This window comes from Schistosoma mansoni, chromosome 2, assembly GCF_000237925.1.
Source record: "Schistosoma mansoni strain Puerto Rico chromosome 2, complete genome".
NCBI lineage: Eukaryota > Metazoa > Platyhelminthes > Trematoda > Strigeidida > Schistosomatidae > Schistosoma > Schistosoma mansoni.
In genome coordinates this window covers 26,375,263-26,391,379 of record NC_031496.1, presented here as the reverse complement: position 1 = coordinate 26,391,379, position 16,117 = coordinate 26,375,263, and the positions used below count along the sequence as shown (strand labels likewise).

Sequence of the window (16,117 nt, the reverse complement as noted above, 5' to 3'; positions counted from 1 at the left end):
ATTATTTTTTTAAATTTATCCATCTCACTTTCACAAACCCTTTGATTATTAAGAATAACTATAATTAGGCGATACAGTGAATGAACAAACATTTATTTAGTTAACATAAAGTTAAAAAAACTGAACAAAACTTATTTAGGTAGTAATATAAATATAAGACACTATGTCACTTGAATTATAGGTATGTTGCACATATAATTATTTGATTTTCTAGAGACAACACATAATTTTGCTTCGATAAAGAATTTATTTGTTCGATGGAAAAACCAGGTGGGCTGCCCATGTTCCTCCACGAGGGGTAACAGGCATATGTAAGTAAGCCAACCTTATAAAAATATATCGTTTAACAACTCATTTTAAATACCATTCTAATTTGTGGAAAAGCCTCTTTTCTTTCGTCTCATCTTAAAGTATAATGTATACCAGTGTATGTTCAATATAATAATCCATGTGATTAAATGTGTTGTTGTCTAAAACATTAAAGGTCCTATGTCGTAAAAATTTACCAGTTTTATCTCATCATATAAACTGTGTTATCGATAAGAAAAAATTAAAATGTTGACTTCAAAATGTATAAAGTAAATATACATCATCGATTTATTTATTTATTTAAACACATAAATGTTGGTACAATCGGGTCACCAGATATATATGCGCCACACAAATCTCATTTAATTTGTTTGAAAGCTGTGATACTTCCCGGGTGTCCAGACTAAAGCAGGTAGCTTTCATAGGGGGCCAGTCCCCTAGCCTTCGACCTAAAGGTATGATCCACAAGGCAGTGGAGCATCATGAGTAGATACAGTCCCATGGTAACCGGTGACCAACAATTGGTTCATACGCCATTTGTTCCTTCAGGATGCTGGAGTCCATGCGCACCATTGGTTTGGAATCAGGATTTTTCAACTCCCCTAGGTGAACTCGCTGGTCCACCAACCTGGTTAAAGAGCCGGACATTTGCTTTTTGTCCTCTCAATTTCGTAAACAACACTCGTGGCACGAGAAAGCAGTGAGTAGGACTTCCTTGGCAGTGGCTATATACGCGTGGCCATGTGAGAGTATTTCGAGAGGGAGAGCGGACTCTCGCCACTCTCAGCCGTACCAGAGTATTCGGGGGGTAGTCTAGCTTCAATTGACTCATGATTTCAACTATAATAAGGGTTATTCTTTTACCACATTTTAAAATTAAACAAATTTCATGTCATAATATACATTTCCTCAGGTTGAGAAAACAACTCGTTTACATTTAGATGTATGACAGTGAAAAGAAAATTCTATCGAAGATATTCACAGTCTATCTTACTCATTAAAATAAAATTATGTAAAACAGTATAATGAATCGTTTGAAATGATCATTTTTGTTTTGGGTTTTTTTCTGTCTTATTGTATAAAGGATTAAATCTGACAACAAAAACATTTCATTGATTATAAAATAAAAAAATAGAAAACTATCATAGGAAATGAGGGAAATATTTCAGTACCTATCTGCTGTAATTAAATTACTTTTTTGTACCCACCCCCTCTTCTTCCCTATTGCATGTCATTCAGATAGCAAAGATCCTGTTTGATGTATGCAGTTTTCAATGAGTTTTTCAACAACAATAAAAATACTTGTAAATATAAAGTGAATTAATTATATATTCAAAACTTTTTGTTGAGCTACCTTTTTCCCTCCTTTTTTTTCTTTTTCATAAGAAAATTGACAAAACACCTTCCTTATCAAAAGGGGGTTTTGTGAAGATTTTAGTGATTTTATATAGCTGAAATCATGAGTCAATTGAAATTAGACCACCATGGAAAACCTGGAAGCACTGGACGGCCGATTCGTCCTATTGTGTGACTCCTCAGCAGTTGGCATCCACGATCCCGCTTCGTGAGATTCGAACTCAGGATCTACCAGTCTCACTCCAGAGCACTTAACCTCTAGACCACTGAGCCGGCATTCAACGAAACTCGAGAGGCGGGATCATGGATGCGCACTGCTGAGGAGTTCCACAACAGGACGAAATGGCGGTCCAGTGCTTTCAGGTTTTTCTATGGTGGTCTGGCTTCAATTAACTCATGATCTCAACTATATAAAACATCATCCTATTAGCCAGAATCACTGATTTTGGCAATAAAACAAATAGAATAATTTTAAAGGAGATAAGTTTCAACAGTGAAACATTGAACAGAATCTAAATGTTGTGAAATTGTGATAACATGCTAATGAGATATATAAAAACTTTCGTCTAAATTAGAGCGAATAGTTTCACAGTATTTGAGCGCCGAGTTATTGTAAGACATTAAATAGGAAAAATATAAATATTTAAAATCTCAGCGAATGAATTTGAAGTAAATCTAACGTTTTGCCTGGCAAACTGGTCCAAGCTTTTTCAAGGAAATAATGAGATAGTTAATTAGATAGTTTGAGTGAAGATAATCTAAGAACATAAAACTTTATTGGTAGAAGTAATATGCTTTAGCCTAGAGGGTCATGATTTCTCTTAACTAGGAAATATAGATTAGATCGAATAAACAATAAACTTACCGTAAGTATATCCACTTTCTATGTTAAAGTTTTTTATTTCACTTATTTATACTTTAGATTGATCAGATTCATTTAAACAATTCTAACTATTAATGAAATTGTTACATTAACACAGTTAAAAGCCTATATTTCAATGGTAAGCACTTAAATGGGAGTTAGCTTTTTCCACTTTACTTTTAAGACCTTTCAATTATTATACATAGTTTTGTAATATTGAAAGTTGGTCGAAGTTAGAAACGTAAACTATTGAATGTTCACTCTATGGTCTGAGAGTTAAGAGCTAATCGTGAGGCTCGAGGGTCTTCTTAAATGGACAGAGCTGGGGTGCTAGATACTTTGACGAAACAACTATCTCGTGATATCTGGATCGCTATGACTGTCGCACCAAAATCAGTCTATTATAAACAAAACTCAAATACACAAATAAATCAGTACATATGGTAAGCAAAAAATGATTTCTTTGCATGGTATACATCAATTATTAAAAATAACGGATGCACATGTTTGTTACTTGTCTCATTTAGTGCTGAAACAAATGTTATACTGTTAACCTTCTATTCTATGCTCTTACACAGAACGTCTCATTTGAAATGTATATTAATTTGGGTATAGAAGGAGAGGATGGTTCTAAAAAATTGAATCACGTGAAGACAGTTATCTCACCAAACATAATTGTTTGAAATAAAGGTATTAATATTCGCTTGCTTTTCGAATTCTTTTTTAACAACAATAAAATCTACTGGCAGTTTCTTTTTTGCATTAGTCCAGGGTTTTGTAGAATCGGCTTGTACATAAAATAGTAACATTAACTTATACTCACTGAATTCAAATTAAGTCTAAAAAGTAGCTTCTTTCTTTTGTTAATCAGCTATCTGCGAGACATTTAGGAAACCATGATATATAATCTTACTTCAATCTTCAGCGGAATAGTTTGTCGTACAACTTTGTCAATTCAACTTCATTTAGTATTGTTTGTTTGAATCTTCCCATTGATGGTTTAGGACTGCAACTGGTCAGTCTCTGATTGACATATGTGCATACTGTATTTAGGCACAAATTACAAACTGTCTTACTGAAACTGATAACCATACAGTGAATAATTAATTTGCAAATTATCAATCGTTTGTCTCAATCTTGACCATCCCTTCTGTAAATATTAGTTCATCGTCTCCCATCATTATTGTTCATGCATTTTCACACCAATTGCGCTTCGTTCCCGTTCTTCCATCATCGATCTTCTACTGAAATACATTCTATGCCTGACCATCACCATATACTACTTATGTGCATATAAGTAGCCCACAACCCCAATCTTTTCTAATATTTCTTCATATGAATATTTCCTTCTATTTTTTGTTTGACTTGAAATTACTATGTTTTTCTGACTCATATCCCTAATTAATTCATTTTTGTTAAATTCCGGAAATAACTGTTTAATAAGTATTGAAGTCATATATCATTCAATAGGTTAAATATATCTAGGGTATAGTAATAAAATTGAAGAATTCACTTGTCTTTTTGTATCCGGTACCTTAATTCTTTTTTTTATCTTCCGTTAGTCCCTCTTCTAAAGTACACGTTTATTTTACATTTCCTTGGGAAATACAAAATACATCCTGTTTTATTGAAACTTTAAACAAAGATAATAAATACAAAGTGTTCAGATTTCAATCCATATAGAGTAATCTTAACATCAATCAATATACTATTGATATGACAAGTTTCTTCTTCTTTCTGAAGGTTGTATTTTAGTGAATAAGATCGTGTAGTTCAGAAAAAAAAGGATCGATGAAGTGAGTTTCATTGAATACTTAGATATACTGATTATCATTGTTGCATGTTAAGATGATCTGTGCTTAATACTGAGAAGATAAGAGATAAAACAACCATCTAACGTAATAATGATGTATGTTTCATCGTTATTCAAATTAACATAAGGATTATGGAATATAAATTAAAACTTAAGTTACCAAGGTTTAACTTGATAATTTCGATTAAATTGAGCATTGGGTAGATTGTTTGTATTATCCCAATGAGCAGAAAAATTAGATTTTCTGACGTTTCATGACTCAGTCAATGTAAGCCAATTCTTCAGAGGACAAATAACGAAATCAAAATTGTTCCGTCATACTATTTAAACTTGGAATAATAAATGTAACCCATTTTGTGAGGACAAACCAGCTACTAGCTCAGGAGGAAATTAGGCAAAGACGCTAGAGGTGGATAGGACACACATTGAGGAAATCACCAAATTGCATCACGAGGCAAGCACTAACTTGGAATCCTGAAGGGAAATTGGAAAGAGAAAGGCCGAAGAACACAATGAACTGGAAAGGATTGCTCAGGACAGAGTTGGATGAAGAATAACTGTGGGCGGCCTATGCTCCTCCGTGAAGGGTAACAGGCGTAAGTAAGTGTTCGCACCCTCGTTATGTGACAGAGTAAAGATGGATAAAATAAAGAGAATGATTTCTTTTAAACTAAAATATCTTTCTTAATGAATGAGTTTAACGAGTGCCATTGGTTACTGTTTCGCACAAAAAACAGATAACTTTATGTAAAGAAACTAAACCTAAGTATATATAAATCAGAGATATGTATTCGTACCGCATAGCTACATTTAAATGAAAAGGTTGAAATGGTAACTCTAATAAAAATGGATAACCTTATTTATTTACACAACTGCGGTTTATCTGGACACAAGGCAAAAGTATTTTACATGATTAAAATGTAATGGAAAATATACTTTCGTAGAATACCCAGAACAGTCTAAAAGTATTACCACTTTTGAATGCGGTATCTATCGTTTACCAGGTTACGTAATAATCTTATTCATAATGTGACCAGAAACTTTAAATACTGAAATAAATGATATAATTCTGAACGTCATAAATTTATACAATTTAAATAACTCTTTACTGAATAGTCCAGATCTGTTAATGGTTTCATGAAATCACTCCTTTTGGCATGAACGTCTATCTTTGCAAAGTCAATGATTTATTTCCCGCCATTTTAATTTTAGACTTTATAAACACAGAGACAAAAATTAGTATGTAGGAAATTCTTTATATTTCCCAATGACCTTTCACTGATTGAGTTCCCATTATGCTTGATTTTAATAAAATTACGTAAATTAAATTTGAATAAACAAATTCGTTACCTTTTATAAGTTTCTTAACCTAACCTAAATTAATGAATATACAGATTCGTCTAGTCGGCTGACCATTATATCTAGTATTGTTATAACATAATTCCTGTATAGATCTCCATAGGAAACCTTTGCAAAATATAAATTAACAGACAACAACAGACAATAATAAGAGAAAAGAAAAAGATAAGATAAATTAGGTTAGAAGGATGAACTAAATTACAGAAGATATCTGTATCATAATTTAAAGAGAACAGAAAAAGAATGAGCTTGATGCCAAATAATAATTATTTAATAATAACCAACTAATCAGGAAATTAGGATGAACGTTTATATTGTATAGAGCCAAACAAATAAGTAATGAGTCATAATGATTTGCTCAACCAAGAATCACATTGAAGTAAGTCAGGTGAAAAGAATGTGCTTTAGAAACAACTAGTTCTTTTTAAAAAGATTTTAAAGGATACTTGTATGTAAAAGGTAGGTTGAATTTCTTGTAGATCAATTAGCCTATTTATGTAGAACAGTGTACGAATGATACAATGTTTCAACACGTCACAGAGAACCATGGAGTATGGTTTACCAGGACTCATCACATGTAGTTGAATATATATGAAATCAGACCGATTGTTAAACATTATTTAAAAGAATTAATCTAATCTATTAAAGTAAACAAATTTCACCGGCTTTATTATCCTTCTTATCTTATCTACTTTGATCGAATCTTACAAACCTTTATTTTTCTGCTTGATTGATCGTACTTTAGCCTTTCATATCATATCATACTTGTGTTACAATGTATTTCAACAGGTAGTCAATCTCATTCACGTTACTTAAATCCACATAAGTTGTATATAACAATGGTCGGGCATTGAATGTATTTCAGTAGAACATCGATAGCAAAAGAACGGGAAGAAAACGAAATTGGTATGAAAATGCATGAACAATAATAATCGGAGACTATGGACTGATATTTGCAGAAGGAACGGTCAAGACTGAGACAATTGATTGTTATATTGCAAATTAACTGTTCACTATATGGTTCTCATATTTCAATGAGATATTCTGTACTTCAGGACACGCGTTTTGTCCTATTCAGGACTCGTCAGCTGGATATACCTGCATCTCAGAGTTGATGTTCAATCTGGGACTCGAACCCAGTACCATTCGCTTCAAACGCCATCGCGTTATCCACTCAGCTACTGAGTCCTGATAGCCATTTGCTTGTGCAATGGGGTAACAATATTTACTATATGATTCCCATATTTTACTGAGATATTCTGTAATTTTGTCCTTAAATACATTCGATTGCCCTCACTCGTGTTCTTGTTCTTTACAACGTCAGTATTATTTCTGTCCATTTAGGTTATCTTAGTAATTTGATTCAACAATATACAACATACTCTTCAATTGGTTTATGGATTTATGAGTATTTATAGTTAAATATTAATGAAGTTATATTATTAATTAATTATAAATAATTCAACCATTTAAAGTAATTTATCATCTAAAAATTAATGAAAAAAAATATTTAATTCACATGAAGCACTAGACATTTTGACCTGATAACCCTGGTATTCCTCTCATTAGTATATACATATATGAATTAAAAAAACATAATGCATTTGGTTTATTATGCTTCCTTCATAAGTTTCATATGGTTGACCTGATAAATATGCTATCGGTGACATGATGGTGAATGTAATATGAACATATTGCTTCGTTCAAATTTTTTTTCTCATGTTTTCGATGAGTTTTCTTGTTGCTAATCAACCTTCAGTAAAAATTACTACGAAACAGTGTATATGTAATTTAATGAATCAAAATGACATGTATTGTAACCAAGGAAAAAGAAATTAGTCGAAACACATATTTCAACTACGCAATAGTCCTGTATTCAATGTCGAGTTCAATTACTAAGCACAGAACGATGAAACAGAAAATGATTTTCTTTTTTAGTCACAAATAAAGAGCATCCAGTTTTATCTAAAGAAAAATAAGTCATATCAAGCCATACGAACCCGGAAGCACCACGAGAAACTAGCTCAAAGTTTGAAGATATCATAAGTTCCCTGAAGATTACAGAGACATCTCAGCAACAAGTAGGTCGAAACATGAGTTAACATAGTACTTATCGACTGATTTTAATCATTTAACAATAAAATAAATCAGAAGGGGTTTTGTGAAGATTTCAGTATTTTCATAGTTAAAATCATGAGGCATTTGAAACTAGACCACCTGGAAGCACTGGAAGGCCAACTCGACCTATTGTGGGACGCATCCATGATCCCGCCTCACGAGGTTCGAACCCAGGACCTACCAGTCTCGCTCCAGAGCACTTAACCTCTAGACCACTGAGCAGGCATCCAGGTTTGATAAATACTGATCTACGATTTGTCATTTTAAAATAATGTTTTTTTCTAAATGTGTTTAACTTTCATTCAACTCAACGTCGACATTGAAACGATTCAATTCTGGTGATAATATAATTTTGATTAAAAAGTTAATAATCTAAAAAAATCTAATTTAATTATTCAAATCAGTTACTTAACAAATAACTTTCTATGTAAATTAAGCAAAATTTAGACCTACATTTAAGTATATCTAATGAACAATTACCGGAAATTTACAGAAATTGTTTATTTAAGCTGATTTGATGAAGCGCGCACAATTTAAAATTGTTAGTTTATATTTTAAAAGTTGCATATTTTCGTTAAATGATTGAGGAAACTGATTTTACATTTAATTAAATTTAGTGAAACATTGAATTTCACATTAGATAGAGTTGACTTTTTGAATAAATAAAGTTTATCTTGATAATGAAGACTAGACAATAGTTATATGATGTAAATTAGTTCTATCCTAGATTACATAGGGGGGGGGGTGTTCGATTAAATTATTTATAAAGTCAATGTTCTCAAGCCCTCACATGGAATTCTGAAGAACAAAGGAAAAGAGGAAGACCAAGGAACACATTACACCGAGAAATGGAGACAGACATGAGAAGAATGAACAAAAGTTGGAAAGAATTAGGAAGGAAGGCCCAGGAAAAAGTGGGTTGGAGAATGCTGTTCGGCGGCCTATACTCCATTGGGAGTAAAAGGCGTGAGTAAGTAAGTAATATCAATATTCTAATGATTCAATTAAAAAAAAGAAAGATTATCTACTTCGTATTTGAGAAACCTTTTATTTCGGCATTAGGAACAGTGGAATGAGTCAAATGTATCTTTCGATTTATTGACTTTTTTCAAGCAAAAAGAAGTCTTTGAATAGCATGTAACCAGGTGTTATGTCCCGAAGAGAATTAGGAATGGTAACTTTTGGGAACTATTTATGGACAAATATGATACGCATATTTCCTATTGTATAATTGTTAAGTAACTTTACTATTCATATTAATGTTCCTTTTATTATAAGCTTTATTTTGACCCATAGACTATTACTATACAATTTGCCAACCCTGAGTTATCCTCAGGTTATTAATTACTGTTCCCCATATTCACAGCCACATTTGGCTAAATCTTGTACAAATGTTGTTTTCTATTTTATGGTACGTTGTGGTCTGTTTTATTGGTATATAAACTCAGTATGTTTGAGAATAATTATCCATATTTCAGTGGTTTTTATTGGTGTTGTGGACTTAACTGGCTGAGCGAGGCAGATAGCAGGACCGATAAGTGCTCTAGACTGCTCGTACGGGTTTCGTGTGTCACTGGTCCGACCGGTATATTTCTAATTGGTGGTATTATCACGTTAATATTAAGAGGGCATCCAGGCAGTTCACAAGATATAACAATTAGCGTTCTCAAGATATAACATCAGGGTAATGTAAATAAGTGACCAAGTCTGAACTTGGTTTATATCCACACCACTATTATATGTTAGAAGTACAAATACTACTGAACTAATCAAATCTGGTTTCAAACATATTATCCAACTCAGTGTTACAAACTACTAGCCCATCTCTTTACTATATAGTTTCACAGAATAACCATAATGAACTCATTTCATTTAACACAAGACATACAATACACTAATACTCATAAACTAATCCATATCTTGTTCTAATATTGTTTTCATGCTTGTTTATTCAAACTCATTTTAGAGTATTTTGTTTTAAATGTGACAAATTACTCGTCCCATATACATATAAACTTGCAGTACTAAAACTATGAAATATATTATAGGGTTCATCAGTCATGTACCTCAAAATACTTCTCATCTATGGCATTACACTTCCCTTTACCGTTTAGACTGTACTTGGTAACTCTGAAAGTACCCTTCAGTCTATCTGTTTAGTTATATCTTCGTTCAAAGTTGCATTCAATTATCAACATTTTGCCAGAATGTTGAGCACGAATGATTTTCCAATACTCAGTACATAACTCATATCCCAACAATCAACTCAGTGATCACAAAACATAAAAGATCATACACTTGTAATATTTACTTAAACATAAGGTTTCAGTAATCATTATAGTTATGTATCATTCCTACAGTTCTCATGAATCTTATCCATTCGATGATAGTTATATTCCTTATATCATATAAAGTCACCAAAATCTGAGTAACTCTTTGATAGGTTTTTTATCTAAATTTCTTCCTTTGCAACCTTCGTAACTCATTACACATCCTTATTGAACAGGCTATATTTAATGAAAAATTATCTTGAATAGAGTTTAGTCTGTTTTCATAAACAGAAAACACTTATCAACCATAATAACTTCCAGTTGTAAGTAATTCTATTTATAAAAATGTTTCTCTTTTCGAAAATGATTTTCAATGTTAAGTTGACAATAATAATGAAAACCAATAAACATAAACAAATAGAAAACCTTTCATTGCTCTAAATAAACAATTTACCTAGGGAAATAATCATAGTGAATTGATGAAGAAACATTTGTACAAAAGTTAGCAATCAAATGAGTCATTAATTGTGCGGTTTCTCGATGATGAATTATATGTGACAGATATAAATTGATTTTACTAAATGGATATGAGTAGATTTGTAAATTAAAGTAAATGTTAGTCAAAATTTCGTTTTCTAATTTAATAGTTAAATTCATGAGTCGATCAAAGCTAGACCACATTGGTAAATCTGGAAGCACTGAATGGCCGTTTCATCTTAGTATTAGACTTCTCAGTAGTGCATATCCACGATCCCACACGAGGGACTCGAACTCAGGACCTTCGGTTTCATGTGCGAACACTTAACCTCTAGACCACTGATCCGGCATTTAAAGATGCTAATTTCTACTAAAATACTGAATCTATTTAATATAGAAGAATGAGATAGTTTAAGCGGTACGATGAAAGACTTCTTTCAATTTATGAAACTAAAGTGACGAGGGTCAGTGAATAAGGTTGCATTCACTTTATGATAACCTAATCACAAATAGTTTTTAAGTAAATAATCAAAAGCGAAACAATTGTTTAGAAACAACATTTGTAGAAAGGACTGAATTGATTCGAAATAGATTTAAAAATCTAATCTCTTACTAAAACGTTTTCATGATCTGTAATTTGTGAATAAAAACGACGTAACTGGTAATTCATCTTATCATTAACTTGAATGGAATTTCTTAAAAAGAAAAATTCTTAATGATAAAGTCAATTAAGACAAATTGCTCATTCATTCTGCAATAAAGGAGTATGGGTTCCTCAAGCACACTTAAAAAAATCTACTGAAGATCAAAATAAGCTTAGTGAAGTGACATAAAATGGTATATTCTGAAATTGTAAGAACATCAATATCTGTATGCTATTATTATTATTATTATTATTATTATTAAATATATTAGAACACAATATTACTGTGATTTTGGCCACGGTTATGTTACTTGATTCAAGATCAGAATTTTCAATACAAATATCAAGACAGTTCTACTGTATAAGACGGAAACCTGGAGAACTACGAAAGCCATTATCCAGAAGATACAAGTGTTTATTAACAGTTGTCTACGCAAAATACTTCGGATCTGTTGGTCAGACACTATCAGCAGCATTTTACTGTAGGAGAGAACAAACCAGATCCCAGCGGAAGAAGAAATCGGGAAGAAGCGCTGGAAGTGGATGGGGCAGACTTTGAGGAAATCACCCAATCGCTTCACAAGACAAGCCATTACATGGAACCCTGAAGGCCAAAGGAAAAGAGGAAGACCAAAGAACACATTACACCGAGAAATAGAGACAGACATGAGAAGAATGAACAAACCTGGATAGAACTAGAAAGGAAGGCCCAGGACAGAGTGGATTGGAGAATGCTGGTCCGCGGCCTATACTCTATTGGTAGTAACAGGCGTAAGTATGTATGTTACTTGATTAACATAAAAATGAAAATATGCTTTTTTCTTACAGAAACTCTTGTTCTGTATTTTATTTTCTAGTCATGATAATAAGATATTGATAGATACTGAAATATTTACTTATTATTCTTGTGAATGATGATTTCCAATGATTTATTTCTTCAAATGAGTGAATAAGTCATACTTTCACACATAATTCTTTTAATGTTACATATCATTAAATCTTTATATTACTAACTGAATTTATACACAACTACTTAAATAAGTGGCTAGTAGTGGAATCTAGGACGCGCGTTTCGTCCTATTTGGGACTGGTCAGCTGGATGTACCTGCATCTCAGATTTGATGTCCACTCTGGGACTCGAACCCAGTACCTTTCGCTTCAAACGTCATCACGTTATCCACTCGGCCAAAGAACACATTACTCCGAGAGAATGAAGCGGATATGAAAAGGATGAATAACAACTGGAAAGAACTGGAAAGGATTGCCGAGGACAGAGTTGGATGGAGAATGCTGGTGAGCGGCCTATGCTCCTCCACGAGGAGTAACAGGCGTAAGTAAGTAACTTAAATAAAGGGTAGAACAGATTACAACACTCCACAGAAGTTTAAAATATTACACTGAAACAGTAAAATTATATTACTACTAGAAATATTGAGGAAGTGAGTATAATAAAACAACCAAATGTAACGAAATGGATGAACAAAAGCAGAGAAAATATAAAACATTCGAATGAAAAATTTGAATTAGTTCAATTTTTTTAAAAAAAGATGAATATAAACATATATATTTGAATCATTAAAACTGCTCTCCAGAAGTGCATACTAAAGTAGTTATTGTCTTTCTTTTCACAAATCCATCAAAGCAACCTTAATCCTAGGTCCACTAACCTTTTGAATAAGTAATCATTCTACATTGGAAAGTACTTTAAGGCTAAGTTTATTGGAGTAAAATAGAAATAGTTTGTTCATTACTAATGTTTTGTTTAGAAACGAAGATCCATATCCATTTTGTATTGTTTGTTTGGATCTTTGCATTGATGTTTAGGACTGCGATTGATCAGTCTGTTATTGGCATATGTCGTCCTGTGTGAACTGTCTCGATATCGCCTTAAGTCACAAGCATTGTAAGCAAAGATGGACTGATCAATTGCAGTTCTAAACATCATTGGGAGAATTTAAACAAGCAATATAAAATGAATCTAAACTTCACGCAATTCCACAAGCTATTGGCTATCAGGATTTAGTAGCTAAGTGGATGACGAGATGGAGTTTGAAGCGAACGGTACTGGATTCGAGTCCCGGGGTGAACCTCAAATCTAGAAAGCAGATACATCCAGCTGACAAGTATCGAACAAGAAAAAGCATGCGTCCTGGAATACATTGCTAGCCACCATCCATTTTGCCTTTGAAGTTTCGTATCACCTATTAAGGCAGATCCCTTATCTTTATCTAAAGGTTTGTAAGTCAAGTAAACATAATCACATTTCTCCCATTCACGTGAAATTTATAGGTAGTTCATGTTATCAATTTCCGTTGTATTCATGAGCTTAAGTATGTTTTTGAACCATATACAGAAACTATCATTCATTTTATGGAGTAATTGTCCTTACAACTAAGTATATAGTTTAACAAAAACCAAACAGCGAATATGAACTGACTTGATATTTCTATCCCCTTAGTAATCATGATTTTATCTTTATAGTTGTTAATATTAACAATATCTGAAACTTAAAAAAAACAACATCATATACTTTAGTAATATATTCCATTTCTTCAAAAATATTGGCGTCATTAACTATACTTAATATTAGTTCAACGGTCACCCCATTTCCTTTCGGTTTGTTATCAAAATTCCTGGCCGGTTGTTTAACCTGTTTGGAATATATCTCCATACAGATATATATTACTAAAAGTTGTTACATATCCGTTTGATTGACCTCAATATTAAACTTCATTTTCTAAACATTCTTAATTAAAAATAGTCTAAATATTCTTTCCTAGTTTGAAACATAATCCCAAGAATAGGAATAATAAATATGAAACGTTACTTGTATTATTGAAATAACATTAGATTTATAATTATCGTTGATTAACTGCAAAACATTTGTCAGATCTAAAAAAGACTATTTTACTGATTATTGGCACAAAAGTTGGTTTGGCTATACATAGATACACCGTAGTGAACGAGAACACCGTTGGGGACAACCAAATGCATTTTAATACAACGTAACAGAATAACTTTGTAAAATCTGAGAACCATACAGTAAATACTTCATTTGTAAAATATCCATCAATTGTCTCAGACTTTGTTGTTCTTTCGTTTCCATACCAATGACTCTCTGTTCTCGTTCTCTTCTCTTTGATTTTCTCAACCTTCTTCCTCCAGATATCGTATTTTCGATTGATGATAAATACTAGTTAAATCTATCGACATTAGTGGCGCACACCACAGTGCAAATAAAACATCTGATCATGTAAAAAGTTAAGCTGTTTATTTTACATTTGTATATGAAATTTACAGTTGGATTCGCTTCAAGTTTATTAAGGTAGTTTCACGTAATGATCATTTCACTACCACACGGTTTCAAATCCAAGACAGGCAGAATTTATCATAACTTAAAGATCATGTTATTGTATACTGTCAAAGTTTTATAATGTTTGAGTATTGAAATCAAGTGCTCATCTATTTCGCTCAGCTAACCTCTAAGTTGTTTATGTGTTGTCTTATTTTGGCTTGATTAGTTCTAATATTCATAAGGAATGTAACTTTGTGATTTCGGATTTTTTCTAAGCACGCCTACCGAGAGTAAACCTAGATGATGTACAAAATGACAATCAAAACTTCCTAATGAAACCTTTGAGCTCAGTAAATATAATGAGAAACAATATATTCAAAACTCACTCAGTTTACCTGATTTTAGTTAAGAATAACAATTTTAATTTGTCTTTTGCTTAAAGTTAGGACTGTTTTAAACTACATAAGAATATAAAATATGTGACGTGATTAAAAGGATATAATTAAACGTTTTTATCTTACTTGCACATGAGAATCAGTAGCCACAAATGGTTATCGAATGCAATAGTGACCTCATTAACGTTAAGACTACATATGTCTCAATACGGACACAATTGAATTTCAGTGATTACTAGTTTCGACAAGAAAGTCAGAAATTTCTCTTCAAACTAATCATTTGTGATCATGAATGGTTTGTGTATGTGAAAGAAATTAACATATAAATCGGTGTATTTTCACAAATTACCTAAACAAATAATGAGTGTTCGCTCACTAGTAGTTAGTTTTAGGAAACATTTCCAATGTACGAATTAGAACTAATAATAATAATTTGACAAAAAACAGACAATTATACTGGAGAACGATTGTTTATTAAGATGCACTAACTCAATTAGGAAATGTGTACAACTGGACTATGATTCAAGGATCGAAAGGTCACATGCGCACCATGAGATTCGAAGATCCGATGTCTATTTCTGTGCAGGGTATCAAATGATTATATCTAGTGACTCTATACTTTTGATAAAAACAAATCTACAGTAATCCCTGGTTTCAAATATTTGCCATTTCATATCTGTCTGTAGCGAATTCTCTCAAACATATACAGTAATACATTAGCGAATAAAAATGGGGTATACGAGCTTATTACGCTTATGCGAAGCTCTATTTCATGTTGAACATTCATTGTACAAATTCATCAATATGACTAATTTTCTCACATCAATCTAATACAACAATGTACCAGAAAAAAGTATATAATGTATTTTCCTTTATATTTTAAATACTTTTCATCACTTTATTCAGTCGATGTTTTGTAATACTCAGTTGCTCATGATCAGGTATCTCTAAATGCACCACTAAGTGAAATAAAAGTATTTAAAAAGTAATGGTTGTTTATACCTTTTATAACATATTCAATCAGTTTTCTTGTTTTAACTAGTTATAGTATTCTCAAATTCATATCCTACTGTATTCGTACAAGTGTTATGTAAATAAATATTTCATTTGGCTAAGATCTAATAAGTAACTAGTAATAATGACAATGGGAAGATTCAAACAGACAATAATAATTGAATTAAAATTCACCCCATTGCACAAGCAAGTGGCTATCAGGACTC

The 16,117-nt window shown here is 32.2% G+C and overlaps 2 non-coding genes across 2 annotated transcripts; both read right to left on the bottom strand.

Moving 5' to 3' along the window:
• Positions 1-6,815: 6,815 nt before the first annotated feature.
• Smp_tRNA_00454_Pseudo_TTG.1.1 lies at positions 6,816-6,887 on the bottom strand. Its single transcript has one exon. It is a non-coding gene (tRNA).
• Positions 6,888-12,330: 5,443 nt separating this feature from the next.
• Smp_tRNA_00430_Pseudo_TTG.1.1 lies at positions 12,331-12,403 on the bottom strand. Its single transcript has one exon. It is a non-coding gene (tRNA).
• Positions 12,404-16,117: the final 3,714 nt, after the last annotated feature.